General features: G+C 41.7%; 1 long non-coding RNA gene across 1 annotated transcript; it reads right to left on the reverse strand.

Moving 5' to 3' along the window:
• Positions 1 to 9,581: 9,581 nt before the first annotated feature.
• Positions 9,582 to 17,799, reverse strand: LOC111555840. The gene is made up of 3 exons (XR_002735662.1): positions 17,209 to 17,799; positions 16,696 to 16,895; positions 9,582 to 10,333 (listed from the first exon to the last, which is right to left on the reverse strand). It is a non-coding gene; the product is annotated as an uncharacterized LOC111555840 (long non-coding RNA).
• Between the last annotated feature and the right edge of the window lie 235 nt (positions 17,800 to 18,034).

Raw genomic sequence — 18,034 nt, forward strand, 5'->3', positions numbered from 1 at the left:
CCTGGATGTCTTAGCTAAAGCAAAGACCAGAGGGAGGAAAAAAGAGATGTAAAGATTGGACATGAAGAATCAAAACTGTCATTATTCACAGATAATAGTATTGTCCATGTAGAAAAATCTATGAGAATATATAAACTATTAAAAGCAGTAAGAGCTTACTGGATATAAAATCATATACAAAAATCAATAACATCTCTTTACACCTGCAACATCCAATTAGAAAATGTAATTTTAAAACTGTATCAGTCACAGCAGCAACAAAAATATAAGGTACATAGGAACATAGCTGGCAAAAGAGATACATTAATATTATGAAAACTGTATAAAATTTTATTGAAGGATGTAAATTTTTAAAATCTGAAAAATAATGGAAAAATGCAGCATGTTCACGAGTAAGAAAGAAGCAATATTTTTAAGTCGGCAATTCTCTTCAAATTAATCAATAAAGTCAATGCATTGCAGTCAAATCCTCCTGGGTTTTTCACAGACTTGGTCAAGCGGATGCTGAAATTCCTATAGAATAAGAAAGGGCAAAGAGAATAACCAAGACAATGTTGAAGAAGAAAAATGTAGGAAAACTTACACTCAAAGATGTCAGGATTCATTGTAAAGTCATATCACAGAGCAAGGCGACACAGTGACAACTGGAACAGAATAGACAGACAGGAAACAGACTTGGGTTTACGTATTGCAACTTCATTTATGACCAAAAAAAAAAAAAGGCCTTAAAAATTAGTGGGGGAAGTATGGTCTATTTTTTCACAATGTCTTTCTCAAAAACTTTTTAAAATAAGTTTATTAATACAAATTGTTGGCAAGGATATGAGAAATGGAAATTCACATGTGCCTAGTAGGAGGATGAATTGTTGTAGCTCTTTGGGGAGCAATTCTGCTCTACCTAGTAAGCTGCTAAGCTGATGCATACCACTATCAGTGGAGCAGTTCACCCTTTGGGCAGCTACCCTAGAGCAGTTATGTGCTCACCAGAATGGATAAGAAAATGTGGTCGGCTCGTAAAATGAAACACTTTAAGCTATTACGATAAACTAAATCTTTTTTGTTTTGTTTTGTTGTTTTTTGGGGTTTTTTTTATACGTTATACTTGTACATATTTGGGGTACATGAGAAATTTTGTTACATGCATGAATATGTAATGGTCAAGTCAAGATATTTAGTATGTATCTTTTCTGTGTGTGTTGGGTACATTTCAGGTTTACTCTTCTATTTTGAAAAATACATTATTGTTGACTACAGTGGCCCTACTCTGCTATCAAACTTTAGAAAGTATTTCTTCTATCTAATTGCATTTTTGTACCCATTAACCAACCTTTCTCCATCCTCCCTCAGCGCCCACACATACATCCTTCCCAGTCTCTGGTATTTATTATTCCACGCTATACCTCCATGTTATCAATTTTTTTAACTCTCACACATGAGTGAGAACATAGGGTATTTGTCTTGCCTGGTTTATTTCACTTAACCTAACAGCCTCCAGTTCCATCCAGCTATCCATTTGTTGCTGCAGTTGACAGGATTCCATTCTTCTTCATGGCTCAATAATATTTTATTGTGTGTTTATAATACCACATTTTCATTATCCATTCATCCATTGGTAGGCAATTAAGTTGATTCCATATTTTGGCTATTGTGAATAGTGCTGCAATAAGCACAAGAGTGTAGATATCTCTTCAATATAGTGATTTCTTTTTCTGTTTTTATGATAAATACCTAGTATTTGGATGACTGGATCATATGGTAGTTCTATTTCCAGGCTTTTAATTTTTATTTTAGATTGAGGGGATACATGCACAGGGTTATTTCCTAGGTATATTGTATGATGCTAAGGCTTGGGTACAAATGATCCTGTCACCAAGGTAATGAGTATAGTACCCAATAGTAAGTTTTTCAACCATTGCCCCCTTCCTATTTGTCCCTCTAGTAGTCCTCAGTTTCTATTGTTGCCATTTTTATGTCCCCGAGTACCCAATATCTAGCTCCCACTTGCAAGTGAGAATATGCAGTATTTGGTTTTCTGTTCCTGTGTTATTTCACTTAGGATAATGGCCTCCAGATGAATCCATGTTGCTGTAAAGGGCATGATTTTTTCTTTTTTATGGCTTTGTAGTACTGTAGTATGTATAGGTACACTGCATTTTCTTTACCCAATCAACCATTGATGGGCAACTAGGTTAATTCCATGTCTTTGCTATTGTGAATAGTGCACAATGAACATAGCAGTACATGTGTCTTCTTGGTATAATGTTTTTTTCTTTTCATTATTGATATGATTTGGCCCTGTGTCCCTACCCAAATCTCACCTTGAATTGTAATAATCCCCAAATGTCAAGACCAGGTGGAGATAAATCAATCATGGGGGTGGTTTCCCCCATAGTGCTCTCGTGATAGTGAGTTCTCACAAGATCTGATGGTTTTATAAGGGGCTTCCCCCTTTGCTCGGCACTTACTCTCTCTCCTCCCGCCCTGTGAAGAGGTGCCTTCTGCCATGATTGTAAGTTTCCTGAGGCCTCCCCAGTCATTGGAACTGTGAGTCAATTAAACCTCTTTTATTTATAAATTGCCCAATCTCAGGTATTTCCTTATAGCAATGTAAGAACGAACTAATCCAGATATACACCTAGTAATGGGAACGCAGTGTCAAAGGGTAGTTCTGTTTTAAGTTCTTTGAGAAATCTCCTAACTGCTTTCTAAGTGGCTGAACTAATTTACATTCCCACCAAGAGTGTACATGTTCCCTTTTCTCCACAGCCTCACCAGCATCTGTTGTTTTTTGACTTTTTAATTATAGCTATTCTGACTGGTATGAGATGGTATCTCATTGTGTTTTTGATTTACATTTCTCTGATGATTATTTTTAGTTGTTTGAGGAACCTCCATACTGTTTTCCACAGTGGTTGTACTAATTTACATTCCTTCCAACAGTGTATAAGTGTTCCCTTTTCTCCACATCCTTGCCAATTTAAGGGGTAATTTTTTTGTCTGTTTAATGATAGCCATTCTAACTAGGGTAAGATGATGATATCTCATTATGATTTTAATTTGCATTTCCCTGATGATTAGTCTTTGTAGGATTTCTTTGGCTATAAACAGCACTGGTGGTATCTGTGATTTCTGCAACAACAGGATGCAGTTTGCTAGTGGAGACTGTGATGAAGTTTTGCTGGGGTCTGGAACACCAGGTAGGCCAGTCTTCAGGCCCCAGCGGTGGCAGCAGTGGGTGAGCATGCCTGTCCCAGGGCCCTAGAGCATCATACATACTGGTGTTAGCTGGTCCAGGTAGGCTGATTCTTGGGCCTCCGGGAGGCTTGTTCCCAGGAATGGCAGCAGTGAGCCAGGCATGTGAGCAGGTTCCCAAGTCCCTGGGCAGTGGATGTGGTATGGGTGATGGCAGTAGCAGCAATGGACATCCCTCCGGGACCCAAGTGGTCCACACTGGTGTTGGCAGTGGCTGTGACAGGTCAGGCTGGCCAGTCCCCAGACCCACATGTGGCACCTGCAGGTCAGTGGCAGTTGTGGTGGTAGCAGTAGGTTGAGTGGGCCCAACCTTAGACCCCAGGAGGAGTGCTCAGGTGCCACTGGTGGTGGAGAAGGCTGGGCAATCCCCAGGCCTCTGGATGCTGTGCTCGGTACTGGAGAAGGTGGAGCCAAGCTGGACACCCTAGTGGTTCATATAGACGCTGGCTATGGTATGCAAGGGTAGGGTGAGCCGTGGCCAGCAAAATGCTCTGGTGGAGGCAGCAGAGGCCCTGCTACTAGGGAGGATGGGTTGCTTTCCCTGGAATCTGCCGTAGGCAGGCAGCCAGGGAGCATGGACATCCCCCTGTGCCTCGATCACCTGCAGTCCGCAGCCACAGCAGCTGTGGGCAGTGGAATTTGCCCATGGGGCATGTAAGAATGCACAGCTGCCCCTCTGCATGGGGCCAGGGCAGGTGTAGGGGGGAGGGTGCGAGATTGCTGCCTCATCCTGGTTGCCAGGCAAAACACAGTTCAGTGGTGGCTGGGCTCTTAACATGGCACCGTCAGACCACTGCTTAGGGATGTGTGGGACCCAGGATGAGCTCCGTCTCTAGAGCAGTGCCTTCCCACGATTTCCAGGGAGCCCCCTATCCTATGTTAGTCTTGAGGCCACCGGGGTTGAGAGGCTCTCCTGTTGTAGGATTGCAGGGGTTCGTGGTGAGAATGTGGACCACTAGGGATCTCTCATTTACCTTGTCCCCACACTGCGGAGTCTCTCCCAGCTCCCAGCTGATCTTGGCCAAACAGGCTTCCTCTCTTCCCTCTCCTTCCTTGCTTTAGGTGTTTCCTGTCATTTCTCTGTTGAATTCCAGTGCTCTCTCTTAGATGATCTATTTGAAGTGCAATTATCTGCTCACTATTTTGGTTCTTCTTAGAAGAGGTGAGTAAGAGACGCCTCTACTCAGCCATCTTGAAGTCCCTCCACAATAAACTAAAACGAGAGAAAATGTCGATGGATAAAAACAAAGTACAAGAAAATCTGTACGGTATACACAGGTTTGCCATTTACATAAATTTTTAAAGACACAAAACAATACTACATGTTTACTTAAAAAAAAAAGAAAAGAAAGAAAGAAAAACAACCATGGAAGCAACACCCACTCACTTCAAGACTTCTTTTTCTGTCGAGGGCTATTATCATCCTTGCTCTAAAGTTAAACAATAAACTAAATTTCTTCCATAGTTAGGTTAGCCTATATATAGGAATGAGCAAAGACAGTTAACTTGTGAGGTTAGAAGCAAGGTAGAGTCAGTTATGTTAGATTTCTCATTGCTATAATTTTGCAAAGGCAGCTTAAAGGCCCCTATAATAACAACAAAAAAAGATTAACAAGAGAAAAGCATACAAATTTATTTAATATAAATTTTAGGTTACACAGGCACCTGCAGAAATGAAGAGCTACAGAAGCAGGGAAGACTGTATTTTTGTGGGCAGTTGGGCTGCAAAAGGATGACTGGGGAACAGAAGGGTGTGATACAATGGTAATAAAGTGGGGTAACTCACCAAAACCTATTTGTTCAGATTCTTCTTGGTGTCTCTGTGTCTTCAGAGAGGAGGACATTTCTTTATTTTCTTTTGGGTATAGGGAGAGAAGCCCTTTATCTGAAATGAGGATTTTCTGACCTACTTTCAGAGGAAGGTCAGCTAGGTTTTATGGCCTGCTTCAGGGAAGAAGTGGAAAAGAAAGTGAGAGAGAGAGAGACCTTCCTGCTTCTGTTGTTTTCTGAAATTCCATGTGCCATTTTTCAGAATAGCGTGTCCTGAAACTCATCTCTCTCTTAACAATAAAAAGCTCCTTCTCTAGAAGCCCCTAGTAAACTTTTTCTGCTGTCTTACTAAACCAACCAGGCAAGGCGGAGGGTCTGACATCACGACTGGATGAAACCAGAGGTTCTCTGCATGGTTCCTAAACCTGCAACATCAACATCACCTGGGCACTTACTGGAAAACATTCTCAACTTCACCTTATACCTACTAGAGGGGTGGTCCAGAAAAAAAAAAAAAAGGAGTGTGTGTGTGTGTGTGTGTGTGTGTGTAACAATCCCTTCAGATTATTCTGATGACACAACAGTTTGAGGACTGGGTTTGAATAATCAAGACCTCCCTTACAGCTCAGATCAATTAGCCTCTCTTGAGGCACATGGGCTTCATGGAGGAGGGGTGGAAACATGAACAAAATTAACATGATTTTAAGAAAGAGGAAGGGAGCTGCCAGGTAATCAGTTGAATGTGCATTGACATTGCTTAAGCATCGGCTGGGCTCATGCCTGTAATCCCAGCACTTCTTTTTTTTTTTTTTTTTTTTTTTTTCTTGAGACAGAGTTTCACTCTTGTTGCCCAGGCTGGAGTGCAATGGCATGATCTCAGCTCACGGCAACCTCCGCCTCCTGGGTTCAAGCGATTTTCCTGCCTCAGCCTCTCCAGTAGCTGGGATTACAGGCATGTACCACCGTACCTGGCTAATTTTTGTATTTTTAGTAGGCATGAGCAAACCCAGCACTTTGGCAGGTCGAGGCAGTTGGATCGCCTAAGGTCAGGAGTTCGAGACCAGCCTGGCCAACATGGTGAAACCCCATCTCCACTAAAAATACAAAAATTAGCCAGGCATGGTGGCACACGCCTGTAATCCCAGCTACTTGGGAGGCTGAGGCAAGAGAATTGCTTGAACCCAGGAGGCCGAGGTTGCAGTGAGTCAAGATCAGGCCTGGGTGACATAGCAAGATTCCACCTCCAAAAAAAATTCCTTAAGCACCTATTATAAACCAACCTTGGGTTAACCATTTTGCATACATTATGTAACAACTCTATAAGGTAGGTAGTATTTTTATACATATGATACATGTAGAAATGGAAGCACAGAGGTTTATGTAACTGATTGAAGGTCACACAACTAACTAGTGGTGGAGCCTGGATTCCCATCAAACAGTCTGACTCTAAAGATTACCTTCGAAACCATGCTACTACATGCATTTGTTTTGGTTTTTTTGTGTTTCCAACATTTCTCTACTTGCAAAATGGAAGACCAACCCCTTGTCTATGATGAGCACCAGCTCCCCCACAAAGTAAGCCAACCACCTTAAGTAACACCTGCAGCTTGCCTCTCTCACTTTACAGAAAAGTAAACTGCAGCTAAAAGAATCTAAAATACTTCCCAAAGCCACTGAGTCAGCCAGCACCATGACCAGAACTTGACATTTTATTGTCTTAGAGTAAAAAGATTTATGATATCTGGTTAAGGTACAACTGTCTTACCATCTAGGTAGGTTTACTTTCTTTTTGTATTCATTTTTTTTAACCTAGCATTTTCAACAATTGAGATGCTAGCAGTTTCTTGAGTAGAGTAGAAGCTGTTGAGGAGGAATGATCTTAAATGAGCAGCGTTTATTTAGAGAGAAAAGATCCCCTTCTTTCTTCACAAGTCCTCTCTAAAAAATTGCCATCTGTGCTGAGGTAGCAGCTGTTCTATTGTCATATTTGACTCCACAGGGACTAACTTTGGACTCCTTTTTTAAAATTGGAAATCAATGTCAAATCAGGTGATGGAGAAAGCCAATGAAGTTCTTTTGTTCATATTCCCTTGCTGTGGGGCACAAACACTCTTCTCTTCACTACCATTGATCTGAGAGCAGACAGCTCTGTGTGTTTCTGCTTTGGGCAACCAAGATCCTTCAAGCACTCTTTGCCTGACATAGGCTGGTCTTCCTTTGGACTAGAAAAAGAAAATCTATATATCTCTTTCTAAAACTTTTACTTGGAACAGTATTCGAAAGACTTGTACTGCTTCGGTCAAATTGAAAGACTCAGTGTAAGACCTCCACTCTATTTTCTCTAAGTTGCTGCCCATAAATTCCCAAGTTGACCAAGGAGCAGAAAACAGTCAGGACAATCAGTCAGCTGACGAAAAGGCCAGCGGAATGACCACTGCTCCAATTATCACTGCAAGAGATTGGTTTTTCCTTCTCTCACGTGCTCACTCAATGCAGCACAGAAGGTGTATTAGTATGTTCTCACACTGCTATGAAAAATACTACCTGAGACTGGGTAACTAATAAGCAAAGAAGTTTAATCGACTCGCAGCTCCGCAGGCTTGACAGGAAGCACGGATGGCTAGGAGGCCTCAGGAAACACAATCACGGAGGAAGGCAAAGGGGAAGCAGGCACCTTTTTCACAAGGTGACAGGAGGGAGTGTGAGAGTGCAGGGAAAAAAAAAAACTTTCACTTTTAAAACTATGAGAACTTGTGAGAATTTACTCACTATCCCAAGAACAGCATGGGGGAACCGCCCCCATGATCCAATCACCTCCCTCCCTCGACACATGGGGATTACAATTGGAGATGAGATTTGGGTGGGGACACAGAAGCAAACCATATCAGAAGGCTTCTGTGACCAGGCATCTGTTGGGTTTACCACACACCAAGCAATCCTCCAGCAGACACCAACTGGGTATCCTATAACTTCACTCAGTTCTTCTACTATCTACCTGGGAATAGCATCAGACTCCGCAGGTTAAGGTCACAGTCCCACAAGACTTCCCCCCACTTCAGATGCCAATGGCAAACCCCAGGTTGTGACCTGTGCCTCTGACTGACCAGCCATAAACCTGGGTTCCCACATCCACCTCCTCATGTTCAATTAATTTGCTAGAGAGGATTACAGAACTCGGGGAAACACTTTACTTGTTTTACCCATGTATTATAAAGGATATTACAGTGGTTACAGACAAACAGCCAGATGGAAGAGATGCACAGGAAAAGGTACGAGGAAAGGGGCATGGAGCTTCCATGCCCCCCTGGACACAGCCCCCACCAGACGCCTCCAAGTGTTCAGCAACCTGAAAGCTCCCTGCACCCTGTCCTTTGAGTTTTATGGAGGCTTCATTACATAGGTATGGTTGATTATATCATTGGCCATTGATGCTTGCCCCTCTCTTCTCCCATCGCTAGACTTTGCTGGGGGAGAGAATAAAACTCTCTATCAAGCTAATATTTTTGAGTCTCTGTTAATCACAATTGGTCCTACTCCTCAATGTTGGGAGAGAGCACAGACTCTACCCAGAAGCCAGTCTCAGTTAAAGTCAAAGAAGAAGATGACCTCGGATGATATCTGGGTCACACCTATTTCAAAGATGAAGAAACAGAGGATCAAAGAGGTTAAGTGACCTGCCCAAGCTAGGTAAGTGGCCGAACTGGAATTTCAGCCAAGGTCTACCTGACTACATTTCTGCATTTTTTTTGTCACCCCAAATTCTAATTTATCTCTTCCTTCTTCCATCTTTCCTGATTTCTGCCTCTCCCTTGGAGCTGACATTAACACTGCTTTTCAGATATTAAACTCGGTTCCCTTCTCAGATACAGTCTGCAGTTTCACTCTTCCCTTCCTCTAATCGTGGTCAGCCTCCAGACCCCTGAGAACACTGTCCCCTCCCCAGTCCAGTCAAGACTAGCTCCTTTGGCTCTATCCCAGGGTATATGCATATGACCAGTATTCCTGCTGGATTTCCCCAGTACAGGGAATTAGACATTAATTCAGCTACATGTTCCATAAGACTTATTAAAAGTTAGGCACAAGTGCATTTTTGCCTTTAAGTTGAATCACAGTGCGATTGAAGAGAATTTCTAAATATAGGAGGATAATACATTCAAATCAGTTATTAAAGGAAGCTAGAGGTGTTAAGGGTATGTCCTTCAACCTCCTGAGATTGATATCAGGGGAAAACATGCCCTTTCAAAAAAAATTCTAGAATGCCACTGTGAGAGAGAAAATGCCAAGTGGCTTGACCCTTCTGGCATTTCTTTGGTTCAAGTTTAATAAATTCCTTCTTAAAATAATTTTTTCCTATTATAAAAGTAGTTCATGTTCATTTAGAATAATTATAAAATAAAGAATAATTCTAACTCCGTAAGAATCACTGTTAATATTTTGGTATTTTCTACTTGCAGTCACTTTGCTTCATACATTTTTTATATCCTTGCGATCATATGTCACATAAAATACTTACACAGAGTGATTATTCACAGCAACTATTTTATTTTTGAAGCTAGGAATACAGATTGTAAAATATATGGAAAATAGAAAGAAGTATGAAAACATAAAATCATCCAGAATGTCAATGCCCAGAGAAAATTAAAAATAAACATTTCAGTGTTTGTCCCAGGAACCTTCTTGCTATATATTTTTACATGATAGAGATCAAACTGTAGAGCCTAAATCTTAAGTAAATTCAATACAGAAACACCCAGGGTATATATAGAAGATGTTGCAAAGAGTCTTTCCCTTAGAAACCTGGTATCTACGATCATTAATATGAATTTTAAAGAAGGAGAAAATCGTAGCTAAAGTTCTTTGGCAAAGAAAATGCCTAATATATTGCTCTTTGCAACTCTGATTTTATAGAAGGAAAAAAATACAATTTGTTTAGCAATTTTTCTAGCATGCTATCCCCAGCATGTAAATAGTTTTGTCATTCTTGGTAAGTATAGCAGAATAACAACAATTATTGTTTCAAGTGGTCTTCAAACCTGGCAACAGCATCCTTCTAAATTACGGTGGGAAGAATGCAGCCCCCAAAAACACATTTCTTGGCACTGGGAAAAGAGGAAAAACAAGAACAGAAGAGCTGAGAGACTCACTTTCTTCCTTGTCACATCAGCCATGTGGCTTTTCTTCCCACCTTTTCTCTTCATCCTGTCTACTAATAGATCTGCTGTCTCCATGCACAGAGGACATAGCTTCTTACTTCATCTGTGTTTCTGCCTTCCTCTTTTCTGCTTCCATGGTTTTCTTGGAATGGCATCTCCTGAAGAAAGGAAGACAGAAGTAGGAGGCAGTGGCTCCCTTGGTGGACCTACACAGAGGTACAGCTGAAGCCCTGACACAAGGGTCCTCCAAGTTCCAGAGCTCTGGAATTACATTTGTGATTAAATGAATCCCACAGAAAGCCCCAGGACCACTGCATGCCCTGTAGAGTCAGCCCATTATAATCATAATGCATATAAAGTCCCTATACTACAGCTTCAGAGCAGTCTCGTGTGTGAAGAAGCAGAGCCCAGGAGTTTTTCATCTTCTTTCTTGTCTCTTTCAAATACTAAAGAGTATCCACAGCAGCTCATTAAAACTCCCAGGACTGCCTCTTTCTACTTCCCCATAAGATCCCTTTGTCTGTCTTTCATTTATACCTCCCATCCCTACCAGCCTGGTGCCTCAATGGCCTCTTTCTTTCTAGGTCTCTAGGAACAAGCTGTTGACACTCTTGTCTGCCACTTGACCTCAGGGAAATTGATGTTCTTCTAGGCTTCTGGCTTGTTTTCTCCTGAGAAGCCCCCTAGTGTGTCTGGTCCTCTCTTGGAAGAGGAAGGGGTGGGAAGCTAAGAGAACAAAGGGCAGGTGAAAGAAAAATGTGGTTTCCATCCCATCATACAGTATGAAAGTGGTCTTAGAAAAATGAGATGTTGATGGTGTAAGGGAGGAAACTCATGAGATCAGAGCACAAAGCATCACTACTCAAGGAACACTGTGGAGGACAAAGCATTCTTGTGAGGCTTGTCCATCCTTCTCAAGTTCCAAAACTCTTGCACAAAAGTCTGGATTGGGGACACTGGGAAACAAGTCTAGACTGGGGGACATTAGTAGACAAGCCTGTGGAGGAGCTGGCATGAAGAAAAAAGGTAAGAGCAACTCATTCCATTCCTCTCCACCAGTATTTGACTTATGTGTTTATCTTTAATTATATTTGTTTGATTTCTCTTATCAGAATCTGACATTGGGGGACATTCATGTGCAAAGTTCACAGAGAGAATAATAAAAGCATATATTACACTGGAGATGTAGCACTAACAACCTCCACCAACCCTGCACACCTCCACCTCTTCTTCAGCTACCTCCAGCTGCCACCAATGACACCACCTGCATCACTAACAGTGTGCACATTACTAGTTTGTTGTTGTTGTTGTTTGTTCATTTTGTTTTGTTTTGAGATGGAGTCTCGTTCTGTCACCCAGGCTGGAATGCAATGGCAATATCTCGGCTCACTGCAACCTCCACCTCCCTGGTTCAAGCCATTCTCCTGCCTCAGGCTCCCAAGTAGCTGGGACTACAGTCATGCACCACCACACCCAGCTAATTTTTGTATTTTTAATAGAGATGGGGTTTCACCATGTTGGCCAAACTGGTCTCAAACTCCTGACCTCAAGTGATCCACCTGCCTCGGCCTCCCAAAGTGCTGGGATTACAGGTGTAAGCCACTGCACCAAACCTAGTTTTTTTCTTTTTTTAAAGATAATTTTTTTTTAACGAATTCTCACTCTGTCACCAGGCAGGAGTGCATTGGCGCAATCTCGGCTCACTGCAGCCTCCGCCTCCTAGGTTCAAGCGGTTCTCCTGCCTCAGCCTCTTGAGTAGCTGGGACTACAGGCTCGTACCACACAAAGCTAATTTTTGTATTTTTAGTAGAGAAGGGGTTTCACCATGTTGGCCAGGATGATCTTGATCTCTTGACCTTGTGATCCGCCTGCCTGGGCCTCCCAAAGTGCTGGGATTACAGGCATGAGCCACTGCACCCGGCCTAAAGATAATTTTTTAATATGAAATATATAGAGAATAAAAGTACCAGTGAAAATAGATTATTGCTAACATACTGTTATGCATTTTAGAGTCTTTTTATGGTTTTATTTATGTTGAGTCAGTGAGACAATTCGCATGATTCGGATTATAAAAAGTATGAAAGGATTTAGAGTGAAACTCTCCCCCTTCACTGCTGTTGCCCCAATATCCAGTTCTCTGCCCCCAGAGCCTACCATGTTTCAAATATTTTTAAAATGAAAGAAATTAAACACTGTAGATACAGTTAATGCCTCCTTTTCCTCATTCTTCTTCCATGCTCCCTAGAGGCAGCCATTATCATAAATTTGATGAATCTTTTCAATGCCTTTTTATAGTTTTTGCATACATATGCATGTACTTATGAACAGTAGAGAGTATTGTACTGTGTGCTCTTTTTTGTGTGTAATTTACATCAACGGTATCATACCTTTTAGCACTACCCTATGCTGCCAGCTCATTCTTTTTAACTGCTGTATGCTATTCTGTTGTATGACTATATTATATTTTATTCATCTATTTTCCTATTGCTGGGAAGTTCTTTCCTATTTTCCAGTGGTATAAACAATGCTACCACTTTGCTGTTTTCTAAATTAGAAGAACTGTTAGGTCCATTTCTCCCCAGATGAATTGATAAATCCCAAATAACCCAATCAACGCTTAATAAGATATTTTATAAAAATTGATAAGCTAATTCTGAAGTTCATCTGGAGGCAAAAGCAAACAAAATTGGCAAATATTTCTTGGAAAAAAAAAGTGGGGAAATTTGCCCTGTGGTTTCATAATCTGCTTTTTATTCACTTCGTGTATTATTCACAGGAGAGGAAGGAGCAGTTGGAGTTTCTAGGGAGGAGGCGTGGCTCTTTCTCCCTGGAGGTTGTTTTGTCTAGACAGGATGCTAGAAATGCAGCAGCCATCTTGCTACCAGACTGAGGATAATGCCAACACATCAAGGTCCAATCAAGAAGCACCAAGATACTGAGATATACTTTGAAATTCCATATCCAGAGCCAGTTCTACCTCTGTATTTGTTTTTTAGGTAATAAATGTTGTATCACCTAATAACCTAATTTAAAGAGATAAGGAGGAAGGATTGTCTTAGTTGCAGCAAAAAGCATGCTGACTGATATGTTTTATAATAAAGTCTGATTTCATCAATCCTGGACTGTTGGATTTTTAAGCAATTTCCAATTTTCTTTTATTCCCTTCAAACAAAATGCTCCATGGAATACCCTTGTTACTCAGTCTCTGTGCAAATCTATGATTTTTTTCATAGTATAGATTCCTAAATAATTCCTACTTAAGTGGAATTACTCAACCCAGAATATGGGGAAGAAAGAGATTTGTCTCATAAAATACAATGTAACAAATTCTAATTCAGTAGAGGAAAATATGGAAATTCTAAATAATCTCTGAGTCCTAACCCCAGGCTCACTGTATCCTGTTTTACCATCTTGGGAAGATTAGAATGTCTTCTTCCCCTTTCAGATCTCAAGGCCTCTATTATATTTGCTGCCTGTAGAATAACAGTAACAACAATAGTAATAACAATAGTTAAGACATTTAAGCATCTTTTCTGTGCAACCAAGTATTCATATATCATCTCATTTAATGTTTATAACAGTCCTTTTGAGGAGATACAGTTACTAGTCCCACTTTACAAATGAAGAAATGAGGCTCAGAGTGAGTTAGTGACTCATCCAGAATCCTGCTGCTACATGAAGGGGCTGAGATTCCAACCTGGGTCTCTTACTGTTCATGATCCTGTTTCTCAAATCTCTCCCAAGGTCTTTGCTGAGAGCCTCTCTTCCAGATCTTTCCATCCAGTTTCCTTCCTCTGTTATGTGGTCTTTTAATCGATATTAAAAGAACATTCCAAGAAGAAAGGAGGCAAGTCAACAGACATTTTCCCAGCAGGGTAGCCTGCTCCGTAAGTTACTCTGCAGATGTGCAGACTCACCTGAAGTAAAGCTTTGGTCTTCGTGGATTTGGACAAGAGAAAACATTTTTCAGGAATTTGCTTATGTTATCACTATCATGATCCTTCCTTCTCTCTCAGAACTAAGTCAAAATCCTCAGCAAGTGCTACCAAAGGTCACACACAAAAATCTTCTGTAACAGACACTGTTGTCTTCCTAGCCTCTCTTCCTCCCTTCCTCCTTCCCCAGAGCCCCTTAGCTTAAAAATTCTCCCACTTTTTTTCAACGGAGTTGAATTCAATCTCTCTACCCTACTGCAATGTCTCTTTGGCATTCTCGGCATTTTTCCTAGAACTGCTAAGACAAAGATAATATCTCACTGGATGTGAACGAGGAAGAGTAGCATCCTGGTGGCCACTAACAGACACCCTGGGATCCAGAGGGAAGCCAGCCTTGGGATGAAGCTGGCATCACAACGTATGGAAGATAGAGTGAAAACATCAACAACAAAAGTAGCCTGATTTATTCACTGATGCACTGGATCAAGTCTTACCCCAAACCCACTCTCCCTCCCACTTTTCCGATACATGAGCTAATACATTCCCTCTACTGTGTAGGCAAATCTGGTTGAGTTTTTGTTCATTGCAACCAAAAGTGTCCGGGCTGGTCCCTTTTCTCTCTGGCGCTTTCTAGCACAAAACTTGGATCACAGCCTCCCAATACAAGCAATGCTAACATTTATGTAGCACCTAATGTATGCCACCCACTATCCTAAGCACTTTATTTTGTATTTTGGCTCATTTAACCCTGACAACAGCCCTATGAGCCAGTTTTGGGGGGATTTTTAAGCCCATTTTTAAAATGAGGAAAATAAGGTACCAAAAAAGGTTAAATAACTTTGCCAGAGCTAACAGATGGTTGAGCCAGGATTTAAACCCAGTCAGATCCTTTTGATCCAGAATTCTTGCTCTTAACCAGTTGGCTAGCAGCTCTCAAGTGCTGTCCTGGGCTCCCTTGCTGTGGGAGTCTAAGAGCATGTATATTGGACTGGGGGAGTTGGGAGTGGCGTGTGGGAGGGGAAGATGCAAATGTTCATTTTCCACTTATATTTTAGAGAACCCGAAGGTACACGTGTCAGTTTTCATTATCCCAAAATCAGGACTGAGAATTTGACTGTGTCACTCCCCCCAGTCACTGATGAAACTTCTTCTGCCAGGTTATTTCTCAGCTGCTGACAGTTGCTGTCTACAGCTGGGTCGATATTTTCATGTCTACTCATAATCCTGTGTGTCAAGATCCCTGAAAAATAAATGCCAGGATTTTTTCTTCATATTCTAGCCTCTGTTTTGATTTTAGACACCAAATCTAAAGTCTACCTCTCAGGTATTATATGTGCAGAATTCAAGAGGTATAAATTCATGTAGGATTTATTCACATAAACGTGAGTGAGGTCTAAACCATGACGCCTTTTTTTGTCTTTGTTTGTTAATTTTTTTGAAGCAATGGGCTCTTGCTATATTGTCTGGGGTGGTCTCAAATTCCTGGGCTCAAGAGATCCCTCCACCTTGGCCTCCCAAAGTGCTGGAATTACAGGCATGAGCCACCACACTCAGACCTATTGTGCTTTTGAAGCAAAACTGTGCAGCATCTTCATTTTTGCTAAGGTGGCTGCAGAAGCTTCAATCAATGATAGTCGGACTTCAAATTCTGCCTTTGTCTTCATGCCAAATTCTCTTAAAATTGCCATTAAATAAGAATTAAACACAGAGTGCCGCAAAAATTTTCCTTGCCATCAGGAGCTTGTGATGTTTTAGATTAACAATAATCCGCTTACCATAACTGAACAGGTACCATTTTCTTTATTACTTCATCTCCCCCCTCTTTGGTTGTTTGCTTGCTATTTAATTTCTGTTTATTAGTTCAACCATGAAAAGGGCCTAATAAGCAAAAGAAGAAAAAAAAGCAGGCAATACTTTCAAGTTCAAAAGACTAGGTGATGGGAGGTCACAGTTCATCACAACTGCAAGTCTGAGATGGAATGTTTAAATATGTACATTTCAAAGTGAACCAGAAACCTTTCCGTGAGCGCCAGTAGAGGTGGAAGGAGGTTTTCAGTATTCTTGCCCTACACAAATGATTCTCAGAGTGGTCTGTGGGATTAATCTAAGTCCTTCCTTGCAACCAGATCTTTGATGGAGACACTTGAGTAGCCCTTCTAACAATTTAGGATTAACCTAATTGTCTGAACAACACAGTTGGGTTCAGACATTATCCTATCTTGTTTCCAAGGCCGCTAGCCAAAAGCAGAACCAAACATGTCATTTCTGGAAGCCAGAAGAAAAGCACTGACCTCCAAAAACCTATAATTTGGCCACAAGTACATAGTGTAATCCTTTGTTTGTTTGTTTGTTTAATAATAGATGGCTGTGATGGCTAATTTTATGCATCAACTTAATTGAGCTAAGAAATGCCCAGACAGCTGGTAAAACATTATTTCTGGGTGTGTCTGTGAGTGTTCCCAGCAGAGATTAACATTTGAATCAGTAACTGAGTGAAGAAAGGCTCCCTCACTAATTCAGGTGAGTATTATTCAATCCACTCAGGGCCTGGATAGAACAAAAAAGCAGAGGAAAGGCGAACTTACTCTCCGCTTGAGCTGGGACATCCATCTCCTCCTGTCCTCAGACACTGCTACTCCCTATTGTTAGGCCTTCCAGCTCAGATGGAGATTGTCGCCATTGGCTCCCCTGGCTCTCTGGCCTTCAGGTTTGGGCTGGATCGCCATCACTGGCTTTACTGCTGTATTAGTCCATTTTCACGCTGCTGATAAAGACATATCCGAGACTGGGAAGAAACAGAAGTTTAATTGGACTTACAGTTCCACATGGCTGGGGAGGCCTCAGAAACATGGCAGGAGGTGAAAGGCACTTCTAACATGGCAGTGGCAAGAGAAAAATGAGGAAGAAGCAAAAAATGGAAACCCCTGATAAACCCATCAGATCTCGCTAGACTTACTCACGATCAAGAGAATAGCCCGGGAAAGACCCGCCCCCATGATTCAATTACCTCCCCCTGGGTCCCTCCCACAGCTTGTGGGAATTCTGGGAGATACAATTCAAGTTAAGATTTGGGTGGGGACACAGCCAAACCATATCACCTGCTGTTGCAGACAATTGACTGTGGAACTTCTCAGCCTCCATATCTTCATGTGCCAATCCCTCAGAATGAGAGAGGAGAAAGGAAAAAAACCCATCAGGCAGGCAGTTAGGGTGGGTCCTCAGCTGAATCCTTTCAAACTAAAGAAGAGCCTGCAGGCACAGATAAGGGAACTTGCACAGAGGGGCTTGCCGAAGACATGCCCACAGCTGCACAGATAAGAAAGGCTACACAGGAGACTTGCCCAGACATGCTCACAATGGAAAATGTCATCCCCTGACACATGTGCAACAAAGCAATAGGGAAGAACTCAAGCTAAGGGCCCGCATGTACATTAGGAGGACAGGGTGGAGCTACCAGAAAGGTGCACCTTATGCAAATGAGATGCCCAGCCCTCATAGGTTTCTTATAGAAGCTTTGCATTCAACTGTAAAAACGGCGGCTCTCTTCTGGGTCCCCTCTCTGCAGCAAAGAGCCTTCTTCATTCAATTATTAAACTTTCGCTACAACCTCACCCTTGGTGTCTGTGCTCCTTAACTTCCTTGGTCGTGAGAAAAAGGACCCAGGTACTGTTTCAGGCAATGAGACTACTACATTGTGGTGTATTAGTGAGGCTGTAACAATAGTAAATCTCTTTCTATATATCTATGTATAGCCTATTGGTTCCTCTGCAAACTGTTTTATCAGCAAGGTCTTTAGGTCTTGTGCGGACCTTCTATCTCATCCTGTGACTAAGAATGCTTTAACTTGCTGAGAATTCAGCTGAGCAGGTCTTAGCCTTATTTTACCCAGCCCCTATTCAAGATAGAGTTGCTCTTGTTTAAACA

This window comes from Piliocolobus tephrosceles, chromosome 10 (assembly GCF_002776525.5).
Source record: "Piliocolobus tephrosceles isolate RC106 chromosome 10, ASM277652v3, whole genome shotgun sequence".
Classification (NCBI taxonomy): domain Eukaryota; kingdom Metazoa; phylum Chordata; class Mammalia; order Primates; family Cercopithecidae; genus Piliocolobus; species Piliocolobus tephrosceles.